The sequence below is a fragment of the Lonchura striata genome, chromosome 6, assembly GCF_046129695.1.
Source record: "Lonchura striata isolate bLonStr1 chromosome 6, bLonStr1.mat, whole genome shotgun sequence".
NCBI lineage: Eukaryota > Metazoa > Chordata > Aves > Passeriformes > Estrildidae > Lonchura > Lonchura striata.
Genome location: NC_134608.1, coordinates 58,458,484 through 58,479,796, shown reverse-complemented (window position 1 = coordinate 58,479,796; position 21,313 = coordinate 58,458,484). Strand labels below are relative to the sequence as shown.

Below are 21,313 nucleotides of genomic sequence, written 5' to 3'. Positions count from 1 at the left end.
AATTAAAGAGGGGAAAAATTAAAAAGACAAGTTCTCAGGAAAAAAAAAAACCTTCAAAAAAGCTGTGGTCATTCTTTGAGCAGCCTTAAGTACAAACATGATAGATTTTCTGGTCCTGGGACACACCAGTGTCAGTATGTTATTTAAGAGGAGAATCAGCTTGTCTGCAAGGACTGAGACCTATGCAGTAATTTCTGACTTAAAAATGCTTCTTCACATGCATTTTCATAATAAAACACTTTATAACTGTTACCCAATTATTGCTTAGAGCATTAAGGAACAAGGTATTATTACTCCAATTTCACAGAAGGGAACAAATCATGGATCTGAAAAACATATTCTGTTTTTGCGTAGGCTTTCTCATATTAATTAATTATGAGACTTAATTACATTCAATCTCACCACTCCAAGCCAATTACTGAAAATTGGGTAAAGTAAAGAAGCAGGGAAATCTGTCTTGGATACAATCAGTTAGAGTGACAACACTTTCCACACAAGTATGTAAGACGACTTTGCAAATATTGACTTGTCCCCTTGAAGCATCAGGGTGAATTTTTCTCTGATTTTTCCCAACTGTCCCTACACCAGTAATCTGAGCTGTGATCACTTCTCCCAGCTTCCTCTCTCAACTCTGCCCCAGAAACCAAATGCAAATCTCTGCTCCCTGACTTGTGCCTTAATCACATGATCACCTTCCTTCCCAGAAGCAGTTAAAAAAAAAAATCTCCAAGCACGTTAAAATCACCAGATTAGAAGAGCTCTAATCCAATGATTTTAAGGGTGGTCAAAATTGGTATATGAGACAGAGAGATATATAGATGATAGATAGACAGAAATATAGAGATAGATGCTGCAAACTATTTATAGCTTTCTATTTATTTTGAATCTACAGCAATCTTATTCACTGATGTTTTTCCCACAAGGGGAATGGTAAATCCTCTAAAGCATCACTTTAAATGTTTTTCTTACGTTGAAGTCTCTATGAACACCCTCTGCCGAAACACTAATTCACTATTTCCCACAGCACTCAGCCACTGGGACTCACAACACATTTCAATGCCTCCAACAGCAGCAGCATTCCATAGGGAACCATTCTCCAATTTCCAAGTCAAGGCTCTTACAAAGATGGACTAAGCCAAGGCAAACTGGCCTTTTTATATTACTACCAACTGATCCTCCCATAAAACATGCACATTTAAAATCAGAAGAGAAACAAGAGCAACTATCTTTTGCACTTAGTCTAAAGAGGGCTATGAGTTCAAGTGAGACTACTTTATTAAAACTAGGGAGAGATATTGAACAGACTGGAATTTTCCTCAATTTTTTTACTCTGTTTGCCAGTGAGTAAAGTGTTTTACAAAAGACTTTGTGAATAAAGGTGTAAATGCAAGCAGAGGAAACTCCATGTACTTATGACATTAATTAATATTTGTCTCCTCTGGGGCCAAGATCTCACCCAGTCTTCACAGTTGTGACATTTTGTGTTCAGTCTGGCCTATTCCAGCAGAACATTCAGTCTGTGCTCGTGGCAATCATGCCTTGTTTGCATCACACTATGACACACGTGCCATGAGAGTTTCACACGCCGCAGTGTACCAGAGTTTATTTTAAATGCTCTCCAGTTCCCCAAGTGAGCCTCATGGCACGGCAGCAGAGTTCAAGACAATGGGATATGGCAGGCTGCGTTCACAGCACCGCGCTGGAAAAACAGGCAAAATAAACATTCGCATTTTGACTGTTTCTTGTCGTTTTTCTGAATATTCTGAAATAAAACAGAAAATACTTTGCTGAGCCTGAAAAACCAAAGGATTTGCAGATGCAGTCAAATCAGGCAGCTTTCAAATATGCATTCTTCCTTACCCAGCAAAGCTTCCCCCCTTCTTTGCCCAGTGACATTTCTACTAGGCTGACAGTGTAAAACATGCAGAGATAACCTGGCCACTCAAAAGACTGAGATGTTCAAGTCCTCACCTGAATCCCCACACCTAATGACAGCTTTACCCTCTCCCAAGTAAACTCCTCCATCTCCTAAGGCCCACCAACCTTCATTCAGGCACAGAAGGTGGGGGTCAGGATCTCCCTCTGGGAGTCTTCAAAGGTACACAGCTCTCTCCTCTGAATATATTGATAACTAGAAACTTTCACAGCTAAGACTTTCATGCACCAAAAATTCTTCAATCATTTCAGCACACAATTCTCTTAATTTGGCTCCCATCTTCCAAGCTTCGGAACAGACACTTCCCTCCAATATGGAAGTTACAAACTGAATTGTTAAAACAAATATCAGTGAAAATTCCGTGTTAATGAGAATCATGTATCTTCCATGCTTTTAATACTAACCCCTGAGCTTAATTATTATATTTAGTGTCTAGGACAGCAACACTTCCTACTCAGCACCTGTCATGGGTCCAGCAATTAATTGCATACCACTGACCTTCACAGAAAACCATGGAAATTTTATTACTGTACAACTCAATTGCAGTCGTACAACACTGCCACAGAGCTATGTCTTATTACAAAAAAATCATGTGCTTACAAAAGAGATGATTGAGCCAACTGAACTATTTATAATTTGCAGAATAAAAAACATTTCACAAGGTTTACAACATACATACACAAAAAAAAAAATATTTGCAGCCTTAATACAAGACAAATGTTACCAAGATTCACGTTATAGACAAAAGCAGAATGGAAAATATTCCCCGAAGCCATAATGGCAGGGTTACACAGTATGCTATTTAAAAGCTATTCACCAATGTCTTCATCCTGTTAGCCATAACTCTATGGTAGAGATTCAATTGAAGAAAGCCAATTAATCGAAATTGTGGTTCTACAACAGAAGGATTGGACGTGTAAGATGAAGCAGAGGAAGGAAAGGACTACACTTGCATACCTGACTCAGTGCTAGGCCCAGGTATGCCACCTTGAGTTCTCTCTGCCAGTTTGCTGCTTTAAGGGGGCTACATCCTGCTTATGTCATGTGGCTTAACCCCAGCTGGAAAATCCAAAAGCCCCACACCAATATGATAAAGAAAATTAACTCCATCCCAGCTGAGTGCAGTGCATCCGCCTTACCCTCTGCTAAGAAAATGCTGCAACTCAGCACATTTCTTTTAAGTTCAAGAGTCTCCTTGCTCCTTTCCAAACCAAAGGGTTCACAAAATAAATAATTGTTGCATGACTACTCTAATTTCAAACTGGCATGCTAATGTAAGACCTAATGGAAATGAAGGCACGAAGATTTTCTCCCTGGTTTCAAGGGCTGCATCCAGGATGAAATTACTCGTCACGCCCAGAATTCCAGTGCCAGCTTCCAAGTTCCCAGGCTCGAGTGACCCAGCAGGACACAGCCACAAACCTCCACACACACATCTGAACCTGCTGCAGGTTCAGGGAGGGAAAGGGATGGTGCAAGCAGTGTCTCAGGCTTTGTCAAAGGTGCACATGTGCAAGAGCTGCTGTTTTTAAAGTCGGCACCATCCTCGTGCACTCCCAAGGCATTCTCCAAATTTCCTATTGGAATGATTGACAGGCAGCAGTGCACAGTGAGGCAAAACACCCATCCCCTAAAGTCAAAATCCAGAGAGTACCAATAACCATGGAGCAAACTGGAGGTCACTGTCAAGACCTCACGCAGTATTTAATGGAAGTGTGGATGCCGTACTGAATTTGCATCTCCCAAACACCTTGTTTGATTCTCCACAAGCAGTGAAAAATGTTTCCCACCATGACCAATTCCTCACATCTCAGGCAATGCATTTCATTTCACCAAAACGCAGTTACAGCTGGGTTTACCATGTCAATCCAGTTTCACATCTATTTTAGTTAAGAGATTTGCAATCTCTACAGCAAGATTACCTAGCAAACAAAGCTCATCAACAATGCCTTGCTTTGAAGGATCACCTACACATGGAATGGATGATATCTTCAAGGCAATTCAGGGCTCTGTGATGGCTGAGATTTTGTTGTGAGGGTTTTTTTCCCCCCTAAGAAGTTCATTAAAATTTTTCAGTTGATATAATAGATTCTTACATCTCTTCAATACAGCAGAGGAAATGAAGTGAAACAAGCTTCATTGTAATGGAAAAGTGATCTCAATTTAATTCACTCTGCTCCCTAATCACAAATGCTCAGAGAGCACAAGCTAGGGAAGGAAGGTATAAAGTGATGCTGCAACTTAGCTCCCACAATTAAAAATCTCCTTTCCTGAAGGAACCTGGGTTGCAAAGCAGAATGAAGCACACATGGTATTGAGATTGCTGAAAAGTTGTGGGCACACCTATGATTTAGAGACAACAACCCTGCTCTGTTTGAAAATAAATCAAAAATTCCCGTTGATTTTGCTGCCACCTTGGCTTAGATATTCTTGAGGCCTGACCACAGAGCATATTAATACACAGAGAGGTGCCTGCAATGACTTGCTATACAGCCTGATGTAAAAAAGAAGTTACAAAATGAATGCAAAGATGACAGACAGGAAAGCTTTTATTGCTACCTCTTCAATGCTTTCACTTATGCCAGAAGTCCCCTCTGCCCACCTGGCTAGTCCAGCTGTCCAAAGTGTCTCCTCCAGACAGCACTGCTGAGCAGGCAGAGCCTGGATTCAACAGTATTGCATGTTCTTTCTGTCATTTTGTTTCCAGTAATTTAGAAAAGCATTTTTTTCCATGTGGATGTTTTTCAATATGGTAAGGGAGATGTTACAGAAAAGAAATAAACATCTCCAAGATCAGAATATATCAGAAACTTGAGAATATGCAACATGTCATTGTGATCACAAATATGTACAGAAACACACATACACACGATTAAAGTCAAGTATTTTGGAGGAAGTTTAAAAACATAAAAGACATTTAACAGGAAGAGTCTGTTTAATGTAGGATTTAAGCAAGGCTCTTCCATTTGCATAGATCACTTACAGCAACAGCAATTCATTAAATTCTCCCATAAAATCATGCTATATTTTGTCTAAAGAGACAGATTCCTTGCAGATCACAGTGCCTTTCTCATGCTGCTAATAAGATAATCTGTTACATGAGGCTTACAAATCCATTTAAATTGATTTTAATTAATGAATCAATCACTAGCCACTGATGACTTGGTCTACAGACAGCAAGCAATTCAAAGCCCCAGGCTTCTAATCCAAAACCAAAATCCACATTAGAGCAACAGGACATCTCTCTGATCGATAGCAGCACAAAGATGTTCAGTTCATACACATTTAAAGCGTATGAACTTGATCAAAAATGTATCTCCAGATCTTATGCATTACAATTCCCAAATTCAGAATTGTTCAACTAGAAAAGCAATATTAAATCATTTACATTTCTTTGCAAGGGGAAAAAATTAAATCAAGCACAACTATAACCTGATTCAAAGCTTTAAATGCTTATTCCACTTGAAGGTTTTTCCCTTTGTTCTTCTTCCCTGTGTTAAACAATTTGTTGATCAACATTAATTAATAGAAAATTGCGCTTCTTATGATCACAAACATGAACAATTCTTTTTACATTTGCTTTGATGCTGTGAAAAGCCACTGATGTTCTCCACTGCTTACAGTTTCCTTCGAACAGAAAACAGGAAAGAAGTGAGATTTCTGTCCCAAAATCAGCAAGCAGAAGCAGTGGGAAGAACATCTTGTTATTGTAGTAAGTTAATTATTATAATTATTGTTATTACAAGGAGTTAATTACAATGCAGCAAGTTAAATCCACCATGGGTGGTGTGATGCCCAGCACTGCTTCTCCAACTGTGGGGCTCCAGCACAGCCTCTGGGACTCGGGCACCCCTGGAACCAGCCCATGGAAAGGAAGGAATGGTGTCTGCCTCTCCAGGACCCTCCTGCAGGGATGCAAGCACCTTCCAGAGGAAGGGATGCTCCTTGTGGGAACGTGGCACAGAAGGAAGGGTGAGACAGGCCAGCCTGCCCCTAAAAGAATCTCCTGCTTCTGCAGCCCCACTGTGCCCTGCACACATCCCTCCTGCCCGGGGTGTGACTGCACTCACTGCTCAGCCTCACATCAGAAGCAGATCACTCCAAACTTCCTGACCCAGAGAAGCTGCTGCTGAGGATTGCAATCATGGAGCAGTTACACTGGTTCTGATTTCTTTAAAAGCTCCCTGCACCACTAGCATCCCTTTAAAGATTCTGAGAGAAATCCTGAACCTTCAAATTCAACAGAGTAGCTTGCTTGGATGCTCACTGTCATGCCAAAAATTCCTGTTCTGCCTGTTTAAAAGAAGAACTCTGCATTTGTTTTTAACCAATACTGCATATACAGTTTAACAAATAGTAGCCTTACTTTTTTTTAATGTAGTACCTGCTAATCTGTTGCTCTCAATGCTCTAATTCTTCCTCATTTGCTAAAAACAAATGATGTTTTGGAGGGAAGAATAAAAAGAATAAATGTCAAACCCACCTGGTTTAATTATGTGCTGCTAATTAATTGAAGTTAAAATAACCAAATTATAAGTACAAGATACCAAACTATTTTTCATAATATTTAAGAAAAGCATAAAGGGTTGAACACTTTCCAGGTGTAAACACATTAAGACCAACGTTGTATCAAGCCTGAATCTGGCCCCATTAGCTCCAAAAGGTAAATAGCCCATCCCCTTGCACAGATGTTGAAGCATACAGGCACCCCAAGTTTAAAGGACAGATTCTGCAGCCAACAATGCTCCACTGACACAGAGACAATCAATGTGTCCTTGATTATGAGGAGGCAAACAGTTTTCACTGAAAAAAAAAAACCAAAAAAAAAACCAAATTGAAAAAAAAAAAAAAAAAAAAAAGGGAGACTGAAAACAAATCATGTGTTTTTTATTTTATAAGTTCCAAGTTGGGGTTGGGTTTTTTTCAAGCCCTTTTGGAGCGCTGAAACAGAATAAAAATAGCTTGTTGCACAAGCATAGAACAGAGTAACTGCTAAATAAACATTTTAAATGTAGTCCTATGTGCTCAGTTCTCACTCCCATTAGTCTTCAGGAGCTGGATGATTTCACAAAAATATCTTCCTGTTTTCTGGAAAACTGATTAGATGGGTTTTGTCCAAGAATTGTCCCATAATATGTTCCCTTTATTTCACATGCTGAATATGACTGCTGGAAAATGTACTGCAGCACAGAACGCAGTATATGCCAATGCATCCTGACATTCAAATCAAGACCACAAATTATAAACAGTTTCAGCAAATTGACTCGAGTGCCTTTGTTCCTCAGACATACATCTTCCTATTGCTTACAAAAGCAGCATATACTAACCACGAACGCTGCTATAGCCAGTACTGGGAAAGGAAGTTATTGAAGCCTGGATTTCCTGCTTTCAGCCCAAGCCAAGAGCTGTGAGGCTTGTAGTGGTTTCAGGAACTGACTCATCTAATGATTCATGGATAAGATACTGGTTTTAATATATTTCTGATCATAAGACTCAAACTTCAAACACAGTGATGCTTCGTTTTTATTTTAAAGTAAAAAAAAAAAAATTACACGAATCAAGCAAAGAAATATTGTCATGGGACAAACGAGCTAATAATTATTAATGTGTTTTACAGTGAACTCTGTTTAAAAAACATGGTGTGTTAAACATCCTGGAAATTCATTTCAAGAGAATGTTGACAATTAGTGAATTAAAAATCCACTGTCAAACACTTGAGTACTTTCACTGCAGTCCTGACAGAGCTGAAATCCAAGTGGAGAGCAGCTGGGATATGAATGCATTTTTAGATATACCCTTAGGTACAGGAATGACTGCTACACCCTTATCAATGAATCCTAGATTAATTGTAAATGCACCTGGTTTCCTTAGCTGCGGACAGAAAGTATCACCAGGGATTGGCTGGTAACAAAGAGTCAAGGAAGTTTGGTTTCAGGAGTGACTGAACCTGCCGAGGCCAATCGCAAAGCAGTGACTAACGCAGGATTTGAAGTGCTCTCACACACACACCCCTGCGTTTTGTGCTAATTCAGAATTCAAGCCCGGCCGTTTTGTGCGCCGAGCTCTTCCAGGGGAGAGCACGCCTTCCAGAGCATCCAAACCCTTTCTGCCCACAGCACAAATCTCATCAGTATGCTGTAACTCGAACTGCCAGGCTCTTGCACCTAAAAAAATAGCTGGTGATGGGAGCTGAATTCTGCCAGGCTCATGTATGGAAAAGTACTGGTTTACTTTTTAATTTCTGAACCGCGAGCTGCAGCCACTCGCACCCTCGGTGCGGCGCGGTGGGGATGGAGGGGGACGTGAGCATTTCTGCATTTCACCCCTGCACGCAGCCAGCAAAGGGGGGGGAGGGCAAAAAAAGAAAACAAAATGCATCTTGCTCAGAGGAAAATAAAAAAGAAAAGCAAAGAACAAACCAGCAGTTAAAACACTTGACAAGAAAAGGCCAAAGTGCGCTCCGTGGCTGGCAGTCATTTTATGGCTATAGTCCTACAGCAGATTTACTTAGATGACGTCAGTGGCTCCAATCCAGCTTTTCTTTGGTAGCATTTACCACTTGCCTCTTGAAGCCTCCACTATGCTACAGAGCAGTAGACCATAATCAAAATTCCCTTTGTGAAATAGAGTTTACCTCAGGGCACAGAGGCATTGCAAACTGAATTGCAGGCTCTTCACCCTGTACTGCATGCCCAGAAATAAATAACCTACAATACTGTACTCTCCTTAATACAGAAGAGCCATTAAAAGCAGCCTGCTACCTAAAAAAGGATTCTTTAATTTGTTTCCAAAATCCCAGAAACCAGAATATTAGTTAATTTTCCAAACAACCTAATAATAATAATAATTCTACTATCCTTTGGACTTGTTCATATTGTCTTTAGAGATTTTGGATGATAAAGTTATTTATGGGTCAGTCTTTCACCAAGAAAAAAATATTACTAATGCTAGAGGCTAAAGTGAATCTGTATAGGAAGCTACATATTTAAAACTCTCTTCCAAATGTGCACTTTCAATGGCTTATCTACAGCTGTACAGTAGGCATATAGTCAACATGCCAAGAAGCAGAGCAAGAAATTACTGTGCATAAGTAATAGCCAATTTAATGAGCAAAATGCACATTACGTGGAGCTGTGCATTTCCCATCCCAAAGCAGTGGCTGAAACCAATGGAACACCACTAAAGCCAGGTTGAGGAGATACAAAATAAGCTAAAACTTCACAGGCTCTGAAGTTTAAGCAAAATAACCCCCACAAAGATGTGTCCTGTGGTACTAAATAAACACAGATTTGTTATAACGGAGCCATCAATCCGAAGACAGCCATACTCATTATGGGTGGTAACTAGAGACATTAGTGAACTGAAAATTGCCTCTCACAGTTAAGCACTTAGAAATAACTCACAAGGAAGATGTACAAATGCCTCAGAGAGCTGAAAGGCTCAACAGCCCTCCTTGCCCAGGGTCTTTGCTTACTTTGCCCTAATCATACCAGGATGAGAGATGACAACTCTAACCTGCAATGAGCCAGAAGCCAAAAAACACTCCTGCCACCAAACTGATTCATATCATGGACCTGAATTCTAAATCTGAATTGAAAACAATGTATAATTTGGGGGGTAACCCTCAAACCAGCTCAAAGTGGACAGACACACACGTTCCATGTCCCTGCAGAGAAACCAGAAGCCCTCTCGCAGCCTCAGATGCCAAGCCAAGGGCAGGGAGCCTTTCTCATCTTCTGCAGGTGCCAACAACAGCTGAGGCAGAGCAGCAAGGTGGGAGCATCACCACTCATTTAAAAAAAAAAAAAAAAAAAAACATTCACTGCCCACCCAGTTGGCCCCTGGGTGCTTTGTCAGCACCTGCCTTTTTCCAGGCAGCTCATCTGGGTGGACTTCAGGGAAACGGTAAAGAATGGCCACAGCTCAAATTGGTCACATTTCTCTGCTTCAAATGGAGAAAAAATTCCTTCTCTTTGACCTCTCCTCATTGCTAAAAAAGTGGTGTCAGCAAACAGAATGTGAAGATGATTGTAAATTTCTTTGCGAGGGAATCTAAGTCCTTTTCTTGGTCATTGAGGATCTGGACATGAAAGGCATGGCAAGCACAAGCAGCCCTTTCTTTTCCATACCCAGGGCAGGGAAGGGCTGGGAGCAGCAGCAAAGGGAGCCCACGGGGACACCACATCCATGAGCAGCAGCAGAGGACACGGGGCAAGGAGAACCTGGCAAGCTGGATTGCAAAAGGAGAGAAACCAAAAAAAAAAAAAAAATTCACAGGGATCCAAGGGCAGGACAGCTTAACCAAGAGAGCAAGAATGTGAATTCCCAAGGAAAAAGGAGGCTCCAGGCAGGCAGGGCCAGCTGTGGTGCCCTGCAAGGAACAGCCAGAGCAAGCCTGTGGGGCAGGAGACAGAGGAATGTGCTGCAAGGTCAGAGAGCAGCACAGGCACATCCAGCCCTAAGGACACCACAGAGGCTCTGAATGGGAGACTGTATTTATGGCTGGAAACTGCTCCTGCAACAAAATAATTAGTCCCAAAGAAAGGCAGGGCTAGGGGGAAGATGAAGGAACTTCCAGTGACTCTTCCAGTCTTCTCCAAACCTTTCAGTTGATCGTGAAAAAAGCAGGGGGGGGGGGGGGAAAATCTTCAAAGATCAGCTGACAGCAGACATAGGGATATGGCTGTTTTAAAAGGTTAATTTTTTTTTTTTTTGAAAGAATGAAGGTAAAACCAGGGATGTGGAAAATAAAACTGTGTACAGAGTTTTGCCTTTTTATTTTAAGCTGTAAACCAGCTTTAGGATAAAAAAAAAGTATGTACTGATATTGGTGATAGATGAGGTGTGAATAAAATTTCCTTTTTCCCATTAAATATTGTCCCAGATCACCATATTATTTTTAATTGACATACACATGACAGAAACTTTAATCCCCTAAACCTCTATGAATTTACCTTTTCTTCCAAAGTCTGTTCTGACATTTTCTCCCCTCAAAACCAAAATGTCATTCCTGAACTATAATCTCCCAACAGAAAGACAATCAAAAAGAAAAAAAAGAAAAAAAAAAGAAAAAAAAAAAAAGAAAAAACAAATAAACCATGCCGACTAATTCCAAAAATAAGCACCACTGTTCACAGCACCATGAGGTGAATGAATGGTGAGAGATTCCACCAAGGGAATAATTGTGATGTCTATAATGTTAAGGAATAATTTGGCACCAACAGTACCCAAGGCCATACTGGTTGGCGATTCAAACACGAAGCATATCAAAACACCACTGATAAGCTAAATTAACAGATAGCTTATCTGAAGCATATACTGGCCATATGGTGCCACAACTTCTGTTGCCTGTTGCTGGCATAACAATAGGCTACTGCAGTCTTAGACTGGAAGCACTATTTGACAAACTGTCAACAGCAATTTTATTTTTTTTTTTCAGAGCTCTAGGGCAATGGCACACTCGCCTATTTGCATTTTTTTTTTTAAACAGGTGAACAAAGAGTAAACCAGATGTCGACTTTAGAAATCGAGCTGTCTGGATCAGGAGATTTAACAGAGGCAGGCATACTGCTACAGCTCAAATCTAGACAATGAGCTTTTCTAAAAACACTCTGGCCTAGGGGAGTGGCTATTTAAAACACTTGGCTTCTTTTATTTCAGCACTATGGAAGTGAATTCTACTCTTAAGTGCCAGCTCAAATGAAGTCATTTTGTTTCACTGGGGCTTTCTTTGCATTTCAGAAATGTAGCTTGTACTGTAGTAACGGAAAAGACCAAAAAATGGTGGGCAGTGTGTGATGTGGAAACCTGCAATTTGATCACATACCAAAAAAAAAAAAAAAATCTCTGAAAGGACAGTTAAAGTGCAAGTTACATGGAATTTACTTTTCCTTCTTAAAAAAAAAAAAAACAAACCCAAACAAACCAATACAATCAAAACAAAACTAACAACAAAAAATAAAACCCAAACCACTTCTGAGTGCTTTAGAAAAACCTGGTATTTACAAGCCCCTCAAGCTCCACAAAGACAAGCAAAACTGACCAGTAACAACCATTTGCAAGGGGACTTGAATATGTTACAGAAACACATTAATACCAAAAGTATCATGAAAGTTGTCTTCCTGCTTTATTAAAAAAATAAATCTTACTATCTGAGGAGAAAACATCTTTTCATAACAACATGGTGATCTATTCAATCATTTCAAAAATTGACAAAATAAAAACTACTGTCAATCAATATATAGTAGGTCTGTCTATGATATTCAGTTATGAAAATGTGCTTTTAGCTGTGTTCTGTAGGAGTGTGAAAGACATAATGAGAAAAATAGATAACTTTCTGTTCTAATAATCTGTTGTGCTTTGATAGGCAGTTATGGGAACATATTTATTTTCTGACTTATACCCAGCTAAGTATGTAGCATTTTTAGATTATCTTTTCAAATTGTTCTTGAACATTCTCAGTTAAAAAAAATAAAACAACTCCTTTCATGTTAAGTTGAGATTGCACTTGAACTCTTTCCAAAAGCCAGAGCTGTACTGAATTATGATAATTAGAAAGCTGTGCGCATAAAAGGCAGCACAGTTGATGCATTTAAAAAAGTTCATGCCAGAGAATATAAGTTCAATATGTTCTCACATAATTAACATTTCCCATCATTAGCAGCAGTTTTCAGTTCATGTATCTGTAAAAACAACAGCACTCGTCATTGTTTGAGATTCCCAGTCAATAGCATTTTAATAGTTTTACACATAATCCCAAACTTTCTTCCCTTCCCCCTCCCCACACATGGAGATTTCGCATTCTACCTCCTGACCTGCCAGCAAATAAACTCGGATTCTGCGCTCGGGCGCTCCTGCTGCCACCCAGACCGGCTCTGACCCAAAAGCTCAGGGCAAACCTAACCAGTGCTAGAAACCCAAGGTCCGGCAAGATGCAGGGGGAGCAATCACGCTGTTCCAGTCAACAGCGAGCAGAAGACAAAGGACAAGAAGTTGTAGGTGCTACCTTGGGCTGGCCAGAAGCCAAACTGGAGCAGGCTGCCTGTGAGAAGCCAGGCACAGGCCGGAGGGACGGGGAAACGGGGTCACAGCCCTGCGCACACCCGCCGATTTCCATCGCGCCCCGCACCAAAATTCACCCCCCAAACGGGGGCGTGCAGCCCGCGACGGGTCCCCCTTTGAGACTTCCTGGGTGGAATAACTCCCATTAGTTGTTAGGAGCCGGGTTTTGACTTTCAATCCCTGTAGTTTGAAATCAATATCATTCTGGTGGAATATTAATAACCTGATCTGATACAAAAGTTGCTGAATCTGCATCAACACGGACAGAAATTTTGGCTTTTCCAATGACAAGATGAAAGTTATGGTGACTGCAGTGGGATCACAAAAATGAGAGGTTTTTTTTGTATTAAATCAGAAAACACTTAGCTGAATTTTATGTGACAGGTCTGAGGAGCAGATTTGGAGTTGCTGCCTCAAAGGACTTAAGTCTGCAACTTTTCACTCTCTTCTGTTTTGGAAATGAGCAACCATTAAAAGCAAACATGAAATTATTCCAGGAAATATTATTCCATCCTTGTTCCACTTGCAAAAATCAAAAGGAGTTTTGTCCAAGAACAGAGAGCAAGATACGGTCATAAAGTGGGAATTTATTGCAGAGATTTTTTCCTAAAACCGTGTCTTCAGCACAGCTTAGAGTCAGTTGGCTTTACAATTAATAATGCCATTAATATGTTCATGTATCACAAGATGCAATTTAAATTATACAGCACTTGCACAAGCTGCCACAAAACCTTTAACAGCCCTTGCTTGCAGGGAGATTATTTACCTCCTGCAAGTTCTAAAATTTTGTTGAGATTCAAATAATTCTTTAACAGTAAGGGACTGCAGTTTAGAGATATAAAACATCCCTGCTCTTGCACCCGCTAATGGCAAAGCACAACACGGCGACACAACAGAAATTAAACTTCAGGTCCCAGAAAAAAGGATTATTTCTCTCATTAAAAGGCAGGTCCCCCTGATGAGCTGGGGACTTCAAAATCATTTTTAAAGGGCCAATTTGCACCCTCATTACAGCCAATGTAATCCAGCAACAGGCTGCATGAAGTTGATGGAATTAACCTGAATTTAGACTAGATATCTAAGAATTCAGCCCTCGCCTCATATTCGCACATGCTATGAGTAAGAGCCCGAATGGAATGATCAGCTGTTAATAGAAATTTGCCTTCAAGTCTTAGGCAGATTACAAATTAAGCAGAACATAAGCCCCAAGCAGAAATTTGAAAAAGTATGTGTGTCAAATCAATATTCTTTTAAATCCAAGATGTCCTTCTTTAGACATCAAATATCACACTAACCATGGACATAAAGCATATGCTGTAAATATCTTAGTATTTGATCCAGCAAATGTTTATTCCTATGAGTCATCCTGGTCACTTTAACCTGAGCAAGGATTGGAGCCAATATTTTCTTCTTAAATAAATGGGATCACTACAGAAAGACAGCTCTTAAACCATCTCCAGAGGGGTACAGGGTTAATATTAATGATATGAAGAAATATCAGCTAGAATGAGTAATGTGTATATATATTTATACTTTTATATATCTATATGGTGTGTATCCAGTAAGAAACTAAGTGCTCATAACAGGTTTGAAAGTAACCTTCTCCTAAGCACACATACCCAGAACTGTGCAGTAAATCTCTGTGTTTTGGGAACAGTCTTAGGCACCTTGTAATAAAATCAGATTACTTCTGGTGCAATTCTTCCAGCAGTGTAACCATCCTATTTTACAGACTGAAAACTGACAGCTGAATCATAATACACGACTGCATGTTTTTACCTTTTGCTTTTTTTTTTAATGAAAGATGCCATTATTTCTCTATAGCTCCAGAAGTTTTTGTTCCTGTATTGCCTGTATCATACCTTGAAAGTTTGCTCACAATATTACCACAAGGGCAGCTTAAACAGAAAGAAGAAATGGGTTTTTTCCTCAGCATGTGACTCAACTGAACTTAACTTTTTCAGGCATGGACAAACAAAGGCCAGAAACCACTTTAACAATATCCAAAACCACTACAGCGTCCAGGAGCAGCAGCAACAAGAAAAACCCAATGGTTCCAAGTGACACCAAACATGCTACACACATCCCCACACATTATCACTGCTCAGCTGCAAACTCATAGCCAGGGCTACTTCATAATTAAGTTTCTGCTGTTCTTTTCTAGCTGTTTAATTAAAACTCCTTTAAGCTCACTCTGTCTTTACTAAGACTCTTGTCAAATCAACATTTTTCCTTCGCTTCAGTGTTCCTCTACACCCCACTCAGCACCAACTAAGAAACTGTGGAGAAGGCAAAACCACAATCTGAACCTCAAGAGCTGTAGTTCCACTCTCCTGGCTGAAAAGGCCAATAATATTTACTTCACCAAAGTGGCATAAGCAAGATTGATGCTCAAAATACATTGAAGGTGTTTAGCGATAAAGTTCTTGCCAAAGGTATTTCTAGATTACTAAGAAGAAAAAGTGAAAGAAATTCTTTGCATCCAAAATTTCTGCTTTGTCAGCTGATAAAAACCTGGAGCAAACAACATGCAGAATTGTCCCTACTGGTATAGGAAATGCTTCATGACCTAATTAAACACTGGTGCAGTGTGAAAAGAAGTGTTTTCCCATAAAGGTGAAAAAATAGATGCACTTCTAAAATGTTTACCCTTTGTGAAAATAATTTTAAAAAGTTGATTTTAAAAACTTGCAACTTCAGAATGTGATCCAAATATAATATCTTCAGTTTTGTGTTTCAAGAATGTCCACTGCGTTAATTCCTGTATTTCTATTCCCAAAGAAAGTGTGTGTATGTGTGTATATAAAAATACATATGTTCACATACAAACAAACATGCAAGCTTCCCTCCCACCCCCAGAAGTAATTTAATACCCAGGTCTGTGTCATTTTTAACAGCACCATCTTACCATCAGTACAATCTAATATTCTGTAATGGTATTCCCCAACTATTTATAGAGATAGAATACATCATACATTACAGACACACATTCCCAATCTAGGGTTGTAAGAAGAACCCTACATAATTTTAAATTACGCCCTAATGTAATTATAATCATTTTTGTTTTCATATTCAATTGCAGGTAGCATGTAGTTATTTACATGAATTTTCGTGTTAGAAGCATTCCCACAGAGATTTCCATATTAGAAGTGCTGTAGAATAACTGAGCATGCAGCTAGGCAGAGCATGCTAGCCATACAGGTCCAAATTTTGCCCTTGTCCAGCTCTGTAAAACCGCTAACCTGCAAGATTGCATTTCCAAACTTTATCAGCACGAAGAGAAAGCAAATATGCTCCTGCTAATACAGGAATACAGCTGCATATGTACTTTTTCTCCCTGAGGCTCTGCCATTTCGGCTTGTATTTCTTACATACGCTATTTTAAGTCAGAAAACACCAGCACAATGTGATGTTTCTTGCCCTTTCTTGCCTAGAAAGGAGCACTTAACAAAACACTGGGAGCCATTTACATTCAGAAAGCGCCGGGCAGAACTGCTCCCTAACTTTCCAGCACTTCTGGAGGTCACTTTTCATTTCTTCATATCAAAGGCAGGCACTTGTTTCTAATAAGTTAACAACTCTCCTGAGAAACGTGGGTGGCTGGTATTTCATTGTTTCATAAATATTTTTATACTCGTAACAGCGTTCAACTTAAAACAGATTTCAAGAGGAGAAAAATCACGACTAGCACCGTGCTCAACAGAGGCAGGAGCGTAAACTTTTTTTCCTTGGTGAAAACAGAGGTATTTCCCTCCTCCTCTCGCTTTATTTCGCCTCGCTGTTTTTGTTTGGTTGTGTGGAGGGGGCCGCTTTGTTTTAATTTGGGTACAAAAGGCGCACTGTATAAGTTTTCCCTCCCCCTTGGAAGTGTACTTCCTTTGAAAGCGCTCCTCTGCGAACAAAGGCTGCCACCGGCCCTCCGCACCAGCGCCGGGGACAGCTGTGCGATGGAGCTCTTCAAAACCTCGCCGAGAAACGAAAAATTTAAAAAGAAAAAAAAAATAAAAACCACCAAAAAAAACCCCCTCGCGGTTCCTACCGAAAGGAAGTTTTCCAGGGACAATCTCCTCGGTGCTGCTGTAACTGCGACTTTGTCTTTTTTGGATACAATGTTTCTGCTGACTCCCGAAAATTTTCCACTTGAATGTGCAATTAACCAGCAGCGGCGGCGGCAGCAGCTCTGGAGAAGGAGAAGCAGCAGCGAAAAAGGACATTCCTTCTTTCATCTTTTAGAGGAAAACAAGCGAGGGGAGGGAGGCAAAGCCGGGGGCAGCGCGGCCAGCCAGGCCGGGCCGCCCGGGGATGGCTGCGGAGCGCTGCGAGCCGCTGCGCCCAGCCCGGGGCTGCTCCCGGCTCGCCCGCTTCCCCGCGGGGAGGAAAAAAAAAACAACAAAACAACGAAAAATGTGAAAAATGCCAAGGATCGGTGCGCGCGTGTACGAGAGGGAGAGCCTGTGTGTGTGTGTGTGTGTGTGTGTGTGTGTGAGTGAGTGAGTGAGTGCGAGCGCGCCCGGTGCCGGGCGGTGACTCAGGCCAGCGAGTGCGAGCGGGGGAGCGGAGCGGAGCGGGGCGGGCGGCAGCGCCTGTTGCAGCTCCGGCCGCGGCCCCGCAGCGCCACAACTCCGCGGCCGGCAACTTCTGCCCCCGCCGCGGCCCCCGGCCCGCCCGCCCCGGCACCTGCGGGGGCGCCGGCTGCCCCCGGGCCGCCCCCGGCCGGGACGGGCCCCCCGCCCCGCCGCACAAAGCGCCGGCGGCGTGCGCGCCCGCGGCCCCGCTTACCTCCGCGCCGCGGCCCCCTCCGCGCACCGCCAGCGCGCCGCGCTCCGACGGCAAAACTTCGCCCGCCGCCCCCGGGCCGCCCCGGCTATTTATGGCCCCGCGCCTATTTTTAATCCGCCGCTTGGCTATTTATACCGCGGCCGTAGGTTGCCGCGGGCCGGCGGACGGAGCCCTCGGAGGATGAGTTGCTGCCCGGCCGGCGGCGGGGCGGGCCGGGCTCCCGGCCGGGCTGCGCGGCGCCAGCGATGCGAGGAATGCGCGGAATGAGGGGAGGAATGAAATGAACGCGGGAGCGGGGCGGCCGCGGGGCGGAGCGCGGCCCGCCGCCCCCTGCGGCCGCGGGCGGGCGGGCGGGGCCGCGGGCGGGGCCTCCGCGCCGCGCTGACCTCATAGGGGAGCCCGCGGAGGGGGCACCGGCACCGGGCTGGGGGCACCGGGCTGGGGCACCGGCACCGGGCTCGGGAACACCTCCCCACCGGGCTGGAGCACCGGGCTCGGGAACACCGCGGCACCGGGCTCGGGAACACCTCCCCACCGGGCTGGAGCACCGGGCTCGGGAACACCGCGGCACCGGGCTCGGGGGCACCGGGCTCGGGAACACCTCCCCACCGGGCTGGAGCACCGGGCTCGGGAACACCGCGGCACCGGGCTCGGGGGCACCGGGCTCGGGAACACCTCCCCACCGGGCTGGGGCACCGGTCTGGGGCACCGGCACCGGGCTCGGGGGCACCGGGCTCGGGAACACCTCCCCACCGGGCTGGGACACCGGCACCGGGCTCGGGAACACCTCCCCACCGGGCTGGGGGCACCGGGCTCGGGGGCACCGGGCCCGGGTTTGGGGCACCGCGCTCGGGCACCGCGGGGCGATGCCGTCCCGCACGCCCCGGCACACAGCGCCGGCAGGGTACGGCGTGCGGTGCTGTGAGCCCGAGTCGCAAAGGACGCGCGGGATGGGGGTCGGCCGTGGGGTCCGGCTGCGGAACGGACGGGGAGGCTCCCCCGGGGATGCTCGGTGTACACACACCCGCATCCAACCCCATGGGTGCTCTGCAAACCCTGTGCAAACCCGCACCCGTCCCTAAGAAACGCAGGTCTGTGTCCTAAAGGCCCAACAGAGCCCCGCAGCATGGGATGAGAAGACATCACAGCCCAAATTGACATGGATATAGCAGGGCCCAGAGGTCCGGTCTTCACCCTCAATGCGGATCCTGACCTTTCTCACAAAACTGTCCCCAGATCCAGATTTCACAATGCCAGTTTTGCACCACTCCAAATGAGTGAGCCGGAGTGCCACTGGACTATCTGTACCCTTCTTGTCTTGTGCAACCCATCCCCCCGAAGCACTCCCCAAGCAGCATCACAGGCACATCTCCTTCAGTTAACAATCCGCTACCTTATGGAAATAATTGCAGGGAAGGCACAGCTGTTGTGCTTGTGACAATTCATATTTGCATAAGCAAAATGGATAACTGGACACCTTGGTGTTTGTGAAATAAATTGCCTACTTTGATGTGCAAACACACATTTTTACCCACCTTTGAAAGTTTGCCCAGCAGGGCTACCCGTGTTTGCAGCGATCACAAAAATCACGTTACAACCTCAGAGGAACATGTGTCGGCATCACCAGGCAGCCCTTACGTGTTCACGCCGCTCCTAAGTTCATGACATGCTGGTGGAATACTCAATAAATGCCCAGCATATTAATTTTTTGCAACTTTGAGAAGGGATGCCCAGTGTGTCGTTCTGGGAATACCAGGAACACGCTTGTCCCGCTGCTCCCCCAGTACCAATCCTGTGAGACAGCCGTGCTGTTAACAGGCATCCTTGCAGCCTCAGGCTGACCCCAGAGCCTCTTGAAAGGAGCCACTTGAAGCTCACATTGCAGTTTACAGGGAGGCTGCAGCTGTTTTTTACCTTTGTAGAGCAGGCACAGGCTGTGTGTGATGGGCAGAAGGTGCAGGTTCCCACTGGTCACACACATGACACTGACGGAAACCTGCTACAACAGCAGAAAAGTGTGCAACAAGTTACAATATCAAACGAAGCCAAAGTCTGAGCAGGTCTTGGTCAAAGGACTGTGAGAATGCAAAAAAAAAAAAAAAGTATTTGCAGGATTTTTCTTTTCCCCCCCACACCTTTCCACAGTGGCTGAAAAATTTCTTCCCCAAAACAGGCTACAAGAAACCCCTTCACACATGCATAATTTCTTTTCTCTCCAGCTCCTTCTTTCCAAATAGCTCTGGTAATATTGTCTAATAAGTGTCTGAGTGCCTGCACAATTGGTAAAATTCAATCACTTTGCAGATGTCTGCACAAAAGCCATAGTCTCCTGAGTGCACTTAAAGATTACCAACTCTTTTCCAAAGTTGGAACAGAAAAATGGGACAAAACATTGCCCCACAACACCTATAACAGATTATTTTTTTTAGTCACTAGGCTTTAAACTCCCTCTGCTATGCTCACTGCAAGAACAGAAATGTGAAATGTCTTTAAATAAATGTGATTTTTTTTCCCCATAAGGCTTTGCAGAGGAAGTACCAAGAATACCGACTCTTAAATTCTATGTATGTGCAGGGCCCAAAAAGTATTACAGCTCTGTACAAATCTTCAAACAATGGATAAGTAGAGTTTATAAGTAGTCTTACCTACAGTAGTTCTCACAAATGAAAGCAATGCAAATTTTGCAGGATCATGCTCTTCTCATGGAAAAGAAAAAAAAGAAAAAAGAGGATTACTTCTGAAGGCATCCTTGTGGATGAACAGAAATCAGACTCAAACAAGGTTCTAGCTGTTTGCCGTATCTGCAGACAGATAGTTCACTTTTGCAATTCAGAATTCAGAAGAATTGTGGAAGAATAATTAAATTTACCTGATGCCTCCATATTTTCCTGTTAACTGCAAGCAGCAGGGAAGGCTCATGCAATTCCATCTATTTCACAGGTTCTAAAGTTTTCTGTTAGTGTCCTTCGGAGGAAGAAATTCTCCCCATGGAAGAAAGGCAAAACCAAACACTTGGGGAAGACTGGAAGCCTTCCACTGGCACAGTGTAAAGGTTCATCCACAATCCACAGTTTTCAACTCAAGGCTGGGTCCTGACAATATCTTGCTCCCAGGCAACTGCACATAGCCATGAAACCACCAAAACTGAGGCCAGTTTAGCCACCACAACGCAGTGTGGTGACTAAAGGAAGCACAGCCAGCAAGCTCCAGACAAAACCCGTGTCCTCTGAACACTGAGGCAGGGAAATTCTGTCAAGCATGGAGCTCTCTTGCCTCCTGGCTCATGTACCCTGGAGATTATCCTGCCATGCCACGCCACATTGGTAATCACTTCAAAAAAACACATACCTGGAATGCCCACGTCTTTCTGACAGGAAAAAAAAAAAAAAGGTGTATTGGGGAGAGAGAGAGCTGTGCATTTTGACAGATGGTAAGGACAAGGTAAAACAACATCAGGACCAGCCTGTTAGCCCAGACTCTCTCTCCATGCCAGGGGAGGCTTTGGAGGCCCGATGGATAAAGAAGGAAAGTACATTG

At 43.4% G+C, this 21,313-nt stretch overlaps 1 protein-coding gene across 9 annotated transcripts in view; it reads right to left on the bottom strand.

The window, feature by feature from the left end:
• TEAD1 (TEA domain transcription factor 1) overlaps positions 1-18,004 on the bottom strand; it is a 155,594-nt gene extending 137,590 nt beyond the window's left edge. For 4 of the 9 annotated variants that reach the window (XM_021527545.3, XM_021527547.3, XM_021527546.3 and 1 more), the window contains exon 1: positions 17,037-17,143. The gene's annotated coding sequence lies outside the window, so the exon portion shown is untranslated. Of the gene's footprint in view, positions 1-17,036; positions 17,144-17,776 lie in introns of those variants that run through there. The other 5 variants (XM_021527543.3, XM_021527540.3, XM_021527542.3 and 2 more) reach the window with 3 other exon arrangements.
• Positions 18,005-21,313: the final 3,309 nt, after the last annotated feature.